Here is a 14,528-nt window from a genome sequence, read left to right as displayed (position 1 = left end):
GTATAATTTCTAGATTTTGCATATTGATGAGTAAGAATATGTTACAAAAGTTATTATTTTAGCTCTTTGAGAAGATGGAAAAATGAAATATTTTGCTCATGAAGTCCCATAATTAATTTTTTAATCCAGTACATAAATCAGTTTCAAACATTAATTTAACACATACCATAAAACAAATATAATACACAACACAGCAAATTTGCAAAACAAAAATACTAAAGAGTCAGTTCCATTTTTGGTTAAACAGTTCTAAATTTTGTCAAGGACAGATTGTGGATAACTGTATTGTCTTCATGATGATGATGTTGATGTTGCTTCTAAAATCATGAAAATATGTTGCTCAGAAATTCAGTAGGTGTCTTTAGCAGTTGGCCAGTGGAAGGAATGAGCAAACCGTGTAGATGTGTATAGCTGATGAGGACATCTTGTTGTTCATGTGAAACTTGACACACCCTTCCAACCCACCAAAAAGAGTCTCACATACACTCCTGGAAATGGAAAAAAGAACACATTGACACCGGTGTGTCAGACCCACCATACTTGCTCCGGACACTGCGCGAGGGCTGTACAAGCAATGATCACACGCACGGCACAGCGGACACACCAGGAACCGCGGTGTTGGCCGTCGAATGGCGCTAGCTGCGCAGCATTTGTGCACCGCCGCCGTCAGTGTCAGCCAGTTTGCCGTGGCATACGGAGCTCCATCGCAGTCTTTAACACTGGTAGCATGCCGCGACAGCGTGGACGTGAACCGTATGTGCAGTTCACGGACTTTGAGCGAGGGCGTATAGTGGGCATGCGGGAGGCCGGGTGGACGTACCGCCGAATTGCTCAACACGTGGGGCGTGAGGTCTCCACAGTACATCGATGTTGTCACCAGTGGTCGGCGGAAGGTGCACGTGCCCGTCGACCTGGGACCGGACCGCAGCGACGCACGGATGCACGCCAAGACCGTAGGATCCTACGCAGTGCCGTAGGGGACCGCACCGCCACTTCCCAGCAAATTAGGGACACTGTTGCTCCTGGGGTACCGGCGAGGACCATTCGCAACCGTCTCCATGAAGCTGGGCTACGGTCCCGCACACCGTTAGGCCGTCTTCCGCTCACGCCCCAACATCGTGCAGCCCGCCTCCAGTGGTGTCGCGACAGGCGTGAATGGAGGGACGAATGGAGACGTGTCGTCTTCAGCGATGAGAGTCGCTTCTGCCTTGGGGCCAATGATGGTCGTATGCGTGTTTGGCGCCGTGCAGGTGAGCGCCACAATCAGGACTGCATACGACCGAGGCACACAGGGCCAACACCCGGCATCATGGTGTGGGGAGCGATCTCCTACACTGGCCGTACACCACTGGTGATCGTCGAGGGGACACTGAATAGTGCACGGTACATCCAAACCGTCATCGAACCCATCGTTCTACCATTCCTAGACCGGCGAGGGAACTTGCTGTTCCAACAGGACAATGCACGTCCGCATGTATCCCGTGCCACCCAACGTGCTCTAGAAGGTGTAAGTCAACTACCCTGGCCAGCAAGATCTCCGGATCTGTCCCCCATTGAGCATGTTTGGGACTGGATGAAGCGTCGTCTCACGCGGTATGCACGTCCAGCACGAACGCTGGTCCAACTGAGGCGCCAGGTGGAAATGGCATGGCAAGCCGTTCCACAGGACTAAATCCAGCATCTCTACGATCGTCTCCATGGGAGAATGCAGCCTGCATTGCTGCGAAAGGTGGATATACACTGTACTAGTGCCGACATTGTGCATGCTCTGTTGCCTGTGTCTATGTGCCTGTGGTTCTGTCAGTGTGATCATGTGATGTATCTGACCCCAGGAATGTGTCAATAAAGTTTCCCCTTCCTGGGACAATGAATTCACGGTGTTCTTATTTCAATTTCCAGGAGTGTATATGCAGTATATTGTCCTGGCTGTAAACTTGTAATTGAGATTGCTGGAATTTCTTTATCTGCTTCAAAGGCATAAACTTTAATTCTGTAGCATCACTGGAAACTCTGCCTGGTCAGAGCTCATTACAATTAATTTGCTTAAGTTGACAATTTTCTCTTGTTCCAGATATTTTATGTCCCATGGAAACCTTGTTTCTTGATCAGGCTGATTTTTTCCAATCTCTTCTTTTGGTACATAAAAATCTTTATACCTGGAATACCATCATCATAGAATTCGAACAAATTGTATGGGGTCAATATTTGGTTACCTAAGGGGCTCTGCAGACTAGCATGGGCTGCTAGTCTTGTTACTGTTCCCCAATGCCATCACAAGGCAATTTATTATGGCTTGTTCCAAAAAAATTCCGTGCGGCTGTGATGCCAAAATCCTTTTCGTGCAGACATAAATTGATGAAATTTTTTAAGTTCTTATACTGAGCATCTTAACCATCACTAAAGTAATAAATGTCCTTAATGTTTTCAATCTTTGTTTTCAAATATGCTATTAACTTTATCTGAAAGGCATGAATAGCACTGATATCATGACGGAGACAGTTTCTGATCATACAAATGCTAATACTCTGACATTCTTTGCCACCAAAATAGACAACAAATGGATGTAATGTAGCCTGACTATTCACCCAATGAAATCCTTGCACAGCATCTTGAACAACAAATAAATAATTCTCAGCAAACTCCATCAATATAATTAATTCATTTTCTGCAAGATTTCTTTTTAGCTGCTTAAGGTATAAACTTTGGTGTTTCAACACAAAGTGATGGTGTCTTAACTGATAATTTTCAAAATCAGTGCCTCCATGAAGTCTTCAACAGTTATCGGACATGTCTCTAATGAGTCTCTGTCAGTATGGACCATTGCTTGTATTCCACTATTTCTTCAGAGTCATCGTCTTTAAAAGTATCTTCAAGAAAACCCTTTAGTTGCATTTTTCCTGGACATTACTCACAACATTGCATCACACAATCTTTTGATTCCAAACTGCATACAGTGCTTTTTTCGTCAAATTCTTGTAGTCATCTAGGTTGGATGTTGCTGAAACCAACATTACTTTGACATTTTGATGAATTGCATATACACATACTGAATGTGATCCAGAAACACCTACTGCAGTACACCATTTCACCCTGAGCTCATAACATTTAGAGAATCTCAGTTGATTTCCATATTGCTTACAATAAGCACTGAAGATATCTTTCAGCTTACAATTCTGCTTGTGAATATTTTCCCCATTTATTGTTACTGCAACACAGTCCTTTTTGCAAGGACATAAACAAGAAAACTCGTCTTTAGAAAGGTGACGACATTTTGTTTTACTTCAACACTGAACTTTTCCCTTTTTGGTTTGCAGGTGTTGACAAAATCCCATCTTACATCTTTAGTTTCCTAGGCTTCTTCACCATTTTAGTTGAAACAGCAAATTATTTAGACTTTTTTCAGTAGTTGAGCTATTTGGTGCCAGGGTCAAAATTTGAACTTTACTGGAATTGCCTGAAGTCTGAAGCTTAATCTTAAGTTCTTCAATTAAGATGTCTATGCCGGTACATTTCTGGCACTCTTCCATTTGCATTTGAGCAACATCTACTTGGCTCACACCAGCAGCTGTGGCAATTACCTTAGTAATGCTGCCTTGGGCTTTCAGAACTTTGTGCTTTATGTATCCCATTGAATCCTTTTTGCTGATCCGTTGAAGCTTTAATGGTGACTTTCCAGTTGATGGTAATGAAGTATTAGCAGTAAAGCAAGCATCAACAACATCCTTGCCTTCAGAAGATGGTAATTCTTGCTTATCCTGGTGGGATAGGCCACTTCATATCTACATTTGGTACAAATTTTCCGACCAGGTTTAAAAACTTCATTAGTCAGTAATTCAACCTGTCAGACATTGCAATGGTTACTGATGTTAAAGCCTTCTTCACTACATGCTTTTCTTTACCAAACAGGTTGCAGCAAGTCTTCTGCAGGAACTGAAATTTTGTCATCAACAAGGCATTATGGTATGGCCAAATTTGGGCACCTTCAGTAAAATCAAGTCCAGACCTACATCACAGAAGCTCCTTGTCCACTGGTAAGATTTCCTTAACTGATTGTAGTTGACTTTTTCCATAATAGAAAGGTAATGGCTTATGACAATCAACTTCATCTGATACATCGAAGTAGCAGGATGCAAGGGTCTCTTGGTTCATTTTATACAATAGTTTATTAACCCTTAACAAGCAATTTTGAAAGATCATGAATATCCTGGTTTGAAGTGTAGCAGATTCAGAATTGTTTGTATATAAAATATAAAAAATTAGCGTATCAAAACATGTTGCTTTAGTGCTTACCATCAGCTACAACAATGATTATTGATTATTCAAACACTCGGTACTCAACACTAAGGTTGTACAATGTCAACACCAAAGATTACACTACACAGAAGACTGACATCACGAAAACTGGCAACACTGAAAGCAACAATTAAAGTGGTGATTCAGCAATTTACCACTGCTGTGAGGACAGAGACTTTAAAAACTTTTGCTGCTTTATAATGTTGATGGAAACTGAGTGACAATGTATGTATTCATCACCATGCATTGTAAGGTTAAAACATTATAAAGCAACATAGTGTTCCATTATGATCTTCTAGATTTTATAATCTTATGAGCATTTTCTGAAATTTTATTATATTTATATTCTACACTGTAAAATAATGTAAAAACACTTCTTGTTAGCATAGTTACATTCCCTAAACCACAGGCAAATCTTATACTATTATAAAAGACACTACAATTACACGTTATTTGACTTACAACATCAAATTCTATTAATTTTTTGTATTTATCAGTAATTCATTTTCCCTACTTTTGATAGGTATTCTTATTCATCAATACGCAAGATACAGAAATTAAACAATATAACTTTAAAAGCTTACAGCATGCTCTTTCCTACTGTGACAAGAAGAAAAGGATTGAAGAAGAAATGCCGAATGGAACATTCTTCTCACTTTCTGCTACGCTGTCGTGATAGCGGTATAGTTCCCAAGTTTTTAAAAGTGAGAAGAATGTTTCATTCGGCACAAGCTAACCGTATTTACTCTCGTATGGAACTGGCATTACTACGTGAGCGGATACATCAGACACGATGAGGACTGGCGGTATGTGATGGTCAACTGCTAAATCTTCATTTACTTATTAGCAGTTTTGTCATTGGAACAAAGTGGACGGTTTAACATTTAGATCTATGGAGATTGGTGCAGGAGTGTCTTCCAATAGGCAGAAGGAGAAGTTTGATCGCCTACAAGAGGGTCGACAGGAAACACCGATTCCAAACAATTCCCAAATGGTTATTAATTTATCAGAAAAAGAATTGTCTAAGGAAGAACTTTCTGTTCTGTCTAAAGGAGGGAATTTTGCAATAACTCCATCCAAGGTTCATATGGAGGACATTATTGCTAATATAGAGGCAGGAATTCGTCAGTTACCATCATATTCTGCTGAAATTAGAATGGAAACCTCCAGGATATTACGCAAAGCTAAGCCACCCAGCATCAATCTGTCTCAAGGGGAAAGGAAGGCATTGCGGGAGATCAATGCAGACAAGAATGTTATTATAGTTGCCGCTGACAAGGGAAATGTTACTGTTTTAATGAATACTGAGGATTATCACAAGAAGATCAGTGATCTTCTGGAACCCAGCACATACAAGAAGTTGAAAAAGGATCCCACAACAAATGTGCTGAATGCCACCAATCATCTGATAAAACAGTCTTCCATTCCTACAGAAGTTAAAAAGTATCTTCGTAAAACGGAGGCTTATCCTCCGAGATTATATGGATTACCATAGATACATAAGCCTGATGTTCCTTTGAGACCAATAGTCAGCGCAATTGGAGCTCCTACCCAAGAACTAGCCAGACACCTCGCCTCTTTGTTACAACCGTACATAGGCAAAACTGAGAGTCATATTAAAAACTCTCTACACTTCATTGAGAAATTGAGGGAAATTACTGTCGGTCCTAATGACATCCTTGTCAGTCTTGATATAGTGTCTTTGTTCACGATGGTTCCAGCTGATGAAGCTCTCTCCCATGTAGCTGATATGTTACCTACTGATATAGTAGCCTTGTTCCAACACTGTCTATCCTCGACCTATTTTCAGTACAATGGTGAATTTTATGAACAGATCGACGGGGTAGCCATGGGAAGCCCCCTAAGTCCCGCAATTGCGAATTTATTCATGGAATATTTTGAGCATCAAGCACTGCAGTCGGCCAAAAAAAGCCCCTTGAAGTGGTATCGGTATGTGGATGATACCTTTGTAATATGGAATCATGAGGAAGAAGACTTGAATGATTTCCTGGTACACTTAAATAGCATCAACCCAAAGATTAAATTTACTATGGAGAAGGAGAAGAATGGACAACTTAACTTCTTGGATGTATCAGTTATCAAACGGGCGGATGGGACCTTAGGCCATAAGGTCTACAGGAAAGATACACATACTGATCGCTACCTCCATAAGAACTCAAACCACCACCCTAGGCAAAAGAGGGGGGTCATAAAAACACTAGTGGATAGGGCCAATAATATTTGTGAACCAGGCTACTTACAAGAAGAACTAAATCATTTACGAATGGCCTTTGCGAAAAATGGTTATACGAAAAACGAGATTGACCGAGCACTTCACCCAAATAGAAAAATGCCTAAAAATAGGAGACAGCAACAACCATCAGCTGGAAAAGTATTTCTTCCATTCATCCATAATATCACGGACCGCATTAGGAAAGTACTAGCCAAGTTTCAGGTAGAGACAATTTTTAGACCTACTAAGAAAATTAGTGAATGCCATAGATCAACAAAAGATGCTCTTCACCCCCTAGCCACCAGCAGGGGTATATAAAATTCCGTGTAGTTGTGGCAGGGTTTACATAGGAACTACAAAAAGAAGCATCAATACATGATTGACGGAGCACAAAAGAAACTGTCGCTTGGGAAATATCGACAAATCGGCAGTAGCGGAACATGTTTTTAAGGATGGAGATCATGAAATAAAATTTGGTGAAACAAGCGTGCTAGCGAGGACATCGCATTATTATACATGTATGTATAGAGAGGCAATTGAAATCCACAAACATCAATACAATTTTAATCATAAAGAAGAAGGATTAAAATTGGATAAGATATGGCAGTCGACATTGCATCAATCACGTGACAATCGATTGCCTGCAATCGAGAGAACAGACGATAGCCAGAGATAGCTGCACATCGACGCCATGTGACGCGCGGTGGCACCCCCTACGATATCCATATAAGTGGCGGCCCCAGCTCCTAGCAGCCAGTCTTTGGCTCACCTCAGAAGATGTTCTCTGTAGTTGAGAACGAAACGTCAGGGAGAAGAAGTTCTACAGATCGACCACGGCAACTTAGCCCGGAAGTGTTTACTGATGATAGGGTCAGTATGTTTATGTCTCCTGGGAATCCATGTGAAAGGCAACCCCCTCCCATCTCCATGTGCTTAAAGGCTTCACAGAAAAAATAAATTCAGTGGGAATGAGCTAAAGACAAAGTAGCTATATCTGTGAAAGATGAAGACTACTCATCACCACATAAAGCCGGCCGCGGTGGTCTAGCGGTTCTAGGTGCACAGTCCGGAACCGCGCGACTGCTACGGTCGCAGGTTCGAATCCTGCCTCGGGCATGGATGTGTGTGATGTCCTTAGGTTCATTAGGTTTAAGTAGTTCTGAGTTCTAGGGGACTTATGACCACATATGTTAAGTCCCATAGTGCTCAGAGCCATTTTTGGACCACATAAAGTAATTAAGTGTTCCATTAAACTGTCTCCAGATGAGGTCATAAACAATGGGGATCTCTGCAGTTAGATAGTTCCTCCGACAGTTATGCATTTAAGTCACAAAGTGCTGTTAGGCTCCATTACCACATGCCCCAAGGATTGAGCTTTTGAAAACCTCACTTAGCTATAACTATGCCTTTTGATGCATTACAGAGTACTAGCAGGAGCACTACAACACACTTGCTCTCTGCCATCAGTCTCTTCATATGTCTCCCCACCATTGTACATATTGTTACTGGGAAATCGTCAGTTTTTGTTCATATGATAGAAAATGAAACAAATACCATGTCTGCCTATTTCTGACCACCCAAGAAAATTACGAGAGGTGTTCTGGGGATTTGTTAAATAACTTGTGAATGTAATAGCAGTCAAATTGGTCAGTCAATACAAATAAACTCTGCAGTAAGCACCAATGCCACTTTAATTGTCACAGATTTTGACAAATCTGCTGATGCCGAACATGGCCTCATGAACAAACATATGATTTATGTTTGATAAAACAGAAATATTACCCCATGCATCTATTTTCTGGGATTCTGTCATCAAAGAAGCTGTTGAGATCAGACTGTCTAATGTCAACTTTAACCAGGATAATGACTACATTTACAGTAGTACATGGATACAGGCAAAGAGCTGTCATCTGCCATCTACAAAATTAGCATTCCTACCATTCTTCAGTCATAGGCATCAACATAATCTCTGACAGCATATAGGACTTCTTTTTTTTTTTTTTTTTTTTTTTAAGAATGCTGCCATGAAAAACTACATTGTCAAATTACAAGCAATGTTTATCACAGGATATTTTTCAGCTTCTTGCCTATGTGGATCGGCTTGTACCCTGGCTGCCTGAGAAGAACATTCCACCTAGATAAAGCCAGCTATTTACGTACTGACCATACTTATAACCAATAGCAAATGTGTGACAGTTTTTGGGCCTGTGGTCATTGTCTGCAGACATGAGTTCACAGTCATAGTGCTAAATGAAATAGTAATAATTGTGAATGTGCTCCTCAGTTTTATACCATGTAAACTCTGAGGTTGTCAGACATATGAGAGTTTGTTGTTAACATAGTTCTATAATCAACTGCATGACGCACATACTTCTAAAATTTTTAGACTAATGCTTTTCAAATGTTATATTTCTCTTAATTTCAGTTTCTTTGAAGCTATGTTATTATTATTTCTTTCCTTTCTCAGACTTTATGTCTGGTTATTATTATTATTATCATCATCATAATCATTGGCATGTGTGTCTCATTGAAAGTGGGGGAGGGAGAGATGAGAGAAACTACCAAATTGTGCCACCTCCCATAGAACCAAATCCTGGGTCCATGCCTGATCTATTTTGCTACTGATGCACCTATATATCCAGGTCACCATAGAAGATGGAGATGGAACAAATAATATTTCTGTGCAATAATTGATACCTATAAGAGAAGTCTATCAGCAGAGAATATTGTAGCCTACTGAGTAACAAGGGCAATAGTTCACTGAATAGTTAAAGAGAATAAGACAGGATCATATGGCAAATTTCTGAGATCCATCAACCATTCATATTTTGCACCTGTAGCATGGGGATATGTAAGGAGAAGTTCTGTGAGAAAATTACACATTCATTATCTGCCATAAGGTATAACGGAATTCTCACAATCATACCAAAGGAGATAAATGATATGACACAGAAATTTCATCTTCCATTGTTCAGATTACAGCTGAACTGTGTATTGTTAATGAGTCTTCACTCCAACTCATTCTTTTCATGTCATCTAATGTCCAGTGCCTTTGCTCTTTGCAGTTCCTCAAGTATTGCTTTGCACTGACTACAAAAATGTATGGCTTATGAGAAGCCACTCAACAACTGTCCCCCATTCTTTGTAACTGCCTATCACAGTCTTTGTACCAGATGGCCTGCTTGTAGCTCATTTGAGCTCATGAGTGATATCTTCCACCACTCTCCATAATTCTTGATGGTCTTTGTCCATTAGTCTGCCTGGTTTTTGTTTAGCTGGGGTTGTTCCTTTGCATTTCCATTTCATAATCATGTGACCAACAGCCAACTTGGGCTGAAATGTCCATGTTGGATTTGTTACTGAAGCAACATCCAAGGACTAGTCCATATTGAAAGTCACTGATGTCTCCTGACTGACCTAGCATGCTGTCAGCACTTCTCTCTTAACAACACAATGCACCACAGCTCCCTTTATATTTCTACAGTAAGTGTATTTGCAATTGCAAATATCGACCATCGGCTTTAGCATGGAATGACACAATGAAAATTTGTGCCGGACCGGAACTTGAACCCAAATTTCTCTGCTTATTGTGAGCATTTGCCTTACCATTTGGCTATCCATGCATGACTCATGGCCAGATGCAAACTTCCATATATTGTCAACCATGTGCCTACAACCTGTACTCATGCATCTATTATGTATATTCCTGTACAGGCGAGACATTGTAGTTGAAAGTCGCTTGCCTGATGTTGTCAGATAAATATGATATTGCAGTGCCTGTGTTATCATGACTTCTAATACAAAGTTCCTTTGGACATGCATGCGGGCAAGTGCTCTACCAAGCTGTGAGGCCGGGGCGTGAGTCGTGCTTGGGCAGCTCAGTTGGTAGAGAACTTGCCCGCCAAGGGCAAAGGCCCCGAGTTTGAGTCTCGGTCCGGCACACAGTTTTAATCTGCCAGGAAGTTTCATATCAGCACACACTCCACTGCAGAGTGAAAATCTCATTCTGGAAACTGCAATATCATATTTATCCACTGACACTGAGCGAGTGACTTTCAAGCAAAATGGCTTACCTGTGCAGAAATATACATAATGGATGTATGAGTACATGTCATAGACTGATAGTTGATGACATATGGAAGTTTGGGTCTGACTGTGAGTTGTGCACAGATAGCCAAATGGTAAGGTGACCATACACAACAAGCTGGAAATCCGGGTTTGAGACACGATCCAGCACAAATCTTCATTGTCATCATTCCATTCTGCAGGTGTTCATTGTCCATATTTGCAGTTGCAAAAACATTTAATTTATCTCATAACACCTGTAGTCATCACAGTGCCTGTTCCTTTGGACATGCATGCACCTACATTTCATCATAATTCAGAATGACACAGTATCATATGTATCCTTTTGTATTCATGGGTCCCCCCTCTCATAACATCTAGTGGTCGATTTCAATTGATATAGGATTGTCTGAATACTTTTCATCAGATAGTGATGGTTAACAAAAGACAGGCAAATGATGGAAACTGTATCTGTATATCATATTAGCAAAAAACTGGTAACTATACTGTGTGATCTGTATACTGTATTAGCTTAACTATACTGCTTAGTGCTTACTTGATGCATATGTCAATTGAATTTAACCAAGCAAATTAAAAAGAAAACTGCAAGTTGGAAAAAAATTGCTGTCATTTCAGATATAAAAATAGCTTATTTATTTTGTGTTGTTAATTCAATATTTACTTGGTTACAATGATGTTCTTAAAAAAAATAGTTTGCTATACCTGTAAGAACTAAGTCCAATTCACAGTACATTACCACCTATCATGCAGATTTTCAGCGAACACTGCTACCTGCCTTGTAACTAACAGAACTTTTCAATACTTGAATCTAAATTTGACTGGTTGGGATGTATGGTTTTTTACTTTACATCAGATTCGAACTTGATGAATAGATCATTTGCACCAGTGTACATAACTCCACTCTGCACACAAGAAGACAAGGCTAAGTTTATACAAAAATGATTTTTGTGTCTTTTAATGTGATTGTGTACATCACATTCATCTGAAACAGGTTTCTTATCAGCAACAAAAGTCATTAAGTGTTTATAAAAATTGCAAGATCCTGTAAAATGTACAGTTGTCTACATTGCACAATATTCTTACTGCTTGCTTCTGGTGAGCAAACAGATTATTTGCTTTAGTTACACTACCACACAGATAAACAATAGGGAGTGAAAATATGTTAAACAAGGCTATCAAGGCTATACTCTTGCCTTAAGGTCAACACAAGGAGAGATGCTTGTAAGAGAAGAAACATGCTGAACTGAGCATCTTTATTAATCCTTCTATATATGGACCCCAGTTTAGCTTGTTATCCAACTAAACCCTCAAGAACTTTCCACAATGACTTTCATTTAGAGTTCATTTAGAGTTTACTTCTGTCACTAGTAGGTCATTTTTTCTGGTGTGTAATTGCACAATGTGAGTCTTCATGAGATTGCAACTTAAACTCTTTTAGCTGTGAACCACTTGTAGTCCTGTTCAGCTATCATCTGAAATTTGTTTGCTAAGGAAAAGTTTGGGGTCTTAATTAGTCTGATTTGTCATGAGGAAAAAATTACCAGTTTTGGACCACATTTTAAAGTCATTTTAAGACCATTTATATATGTTAAGAACAAGAGGGGTCTCAATACAAATCCTTGTGGTACTTCGCAGTATGTATAAGCTCATTCCACAATTAGTTAATCTCTTGTGATACAGTTTGACAGTGTGATCGTCTGCTGTCTGTTATAAAGGTAAGACTCCACTGGTACAAGAGGGATGTCACTAATGCCTAAACATTTTATGGTCCTTTGGCAAGGTCACAAAAATACCAAAAGGTTAATTTTTCTTATTCAGCTCTGCCAGGACTTCATTTGTGAGGACTTATATTGCTTTCTCTGTAAAGAGTGCTGCATGAACTTCAAACTGTGAGGCAGTGACAAAGTTCTGTTAGATTAAAGAATTAGTATTCTATCGTGTTCCACTTTCTCAGACACTTTGGAAAAGACTAGAAGAAAGGAAATCACATATTGACCTTCATACATGGTTCAGTGCAATGAACACTTTTTTTTTCTCAATTATGAGGTGCCCAGAGTATGATGTTGTAAAATATTTCTGAATAAAAATAAGAAAATTAAATCAACTTTTTAACATTTTACTTTCAAAATCTTTAACTTAAAAGTGACAGATCTTAAATGTTTAAAAAGATCTGTAATAGCATGACTTCCAGTTACTTCCTAAACAATATAAATACTGAAGAATTTGGAACATTTTATTTCATTTATCAATTTACCTCCACACAATATTTCTAATGATGTGGTCAGGCCTTGTGCAGTGCAGAATCACATGTACTGTATTTCATCTTAGGGGGATTTATTTGGTTGTTGGGTTACCATGTTGCAACATACTACAGAGTCCACCAGAAAAATGTATACACTATTTGTCAGGCTCTATCGAGATATTGATATTGTCATTAAATTTGAGTTACAATTGTGTTGTAGCATGGTCTTTGCCTCAACAGATGTTAGTACTTTCATCTCGATATTTGAGAATACAAGATGGCTGGAGCACGCTTGACATTCGAGCAACAAAAATGTATTGTGAAGTGGTTTTTCAAGTTTGATAATGCTGATGAAGTGCAACATCAGTGGAGGTAGAAGTTTGAAACAGAACTGCTAACCTGCCTAACAATTAAATGCATCATTGACAAGTTTGCATTGCATGGAACAATTTGTGATATTCACAAAGGAAGATCAGGAAGACAGCGTACAGCTACAAGTCCTGCTTCACCAGCTCTCATGTTGGAAATGTTTATTAAGTCTCCACAGAAGTCTGCTACGCAATGAGCACATGAACTGGGGGTTAGCAGTACAAGTGTATGAAGAACTCTGAAAACTGCAAAGTGGAAAGTGTACATTCCATGATTACTGCATATGATTAATGATGACAATCCTGAACGCCAGATGCAATTTTGTGAATGGTATCAGCAAATGGCAGCTGATGATGAACTATTTGTGATGAACATAGTGTGGAGTGATGAGACACAATTTAAACATAATGGAACCATGACTCAGCATAACAGTGTGTACTGTACACAGGAAAATCTGCATGTTTATGTGGATGAAGTGGTCAATCTACCAGGGGTTCAGGTGTGGTGTGGACTATCATCTAGGGGCTTAATAGGACCCTTCTTCTTTGATGCTACTGTCACTGGAGAAGTGTACCTGGAAATGTTATGCACATCAATTACACCAGGTATTACCTAGCCATATGAGCTTTCCTGGATGACAATTTTCCTGGGCATTGAATTGGATGAAGAAGGCCCATTGACCTATGGACTTTTACTTGTGGTGAACTGTGAAAGATAACACCTATCGACGTAAGCCATGCACGCTGGAGGAACTTAGGCAGGAGATTACAGCAACATGTGCAGCAGTCTCCACTGTAATATGAACTGGTGACTGCTTATCATTCTGATATGTGTATAGCCACCAACGGTGAACGTTTTGAACATTTAAAGTAACCATGTGCTAAACTGAAGGCTGTACAACATTTGTGATCAATTATTAAATGTAAAATAAACACATAAGTAATACTTTTCATTCCTTAAAGTGTGTGTACATTTTTCTGTGAGACTGTATTACTATGTCTAGCCTAGGAACATTATTGAAAGTACTAATACAGATGTGACAATTTAATCAATTCTCCGACAATGTCATCCAAACAATAAATCTTTTAAACAGTTCTGCATTTTAATGAAACGCTGTTGTGCTAGTTTTGCTCATATTCAAGGGATGTAGCTTATATAGAGCAAAAGTTGGAGTATTTTCTGGGAAAAATTGAATACTTAATGATGATATGAGTGATTCGATGTATGGCATCACCAGCAAACATCACCAGTATCTGCTGTCACTTTTCAGTGGCGGATTGCTTCTGAATTTTTGCCTACATGCAA

This window comes from Schistocerca serialis, chromosome 4, assembly GCF_023864345.2.
Source record: "Schistocerca serialis cubense isolate TAMUIC-IGC-003099 chromosome 4, iqSchSeri2.2, whole genome shotgun sequence".
Lineage (NCBI taxonomy): Eukaryota > Metazoa > Arthropoda > Insecta > Orthoptera > Acrididae > Schistocerca > Schistocerca serialis.
The sequence above is the reverse complement of the archived record's forward strand: the minus strand, read 5'-3'. Positions refer to the sequence as shown.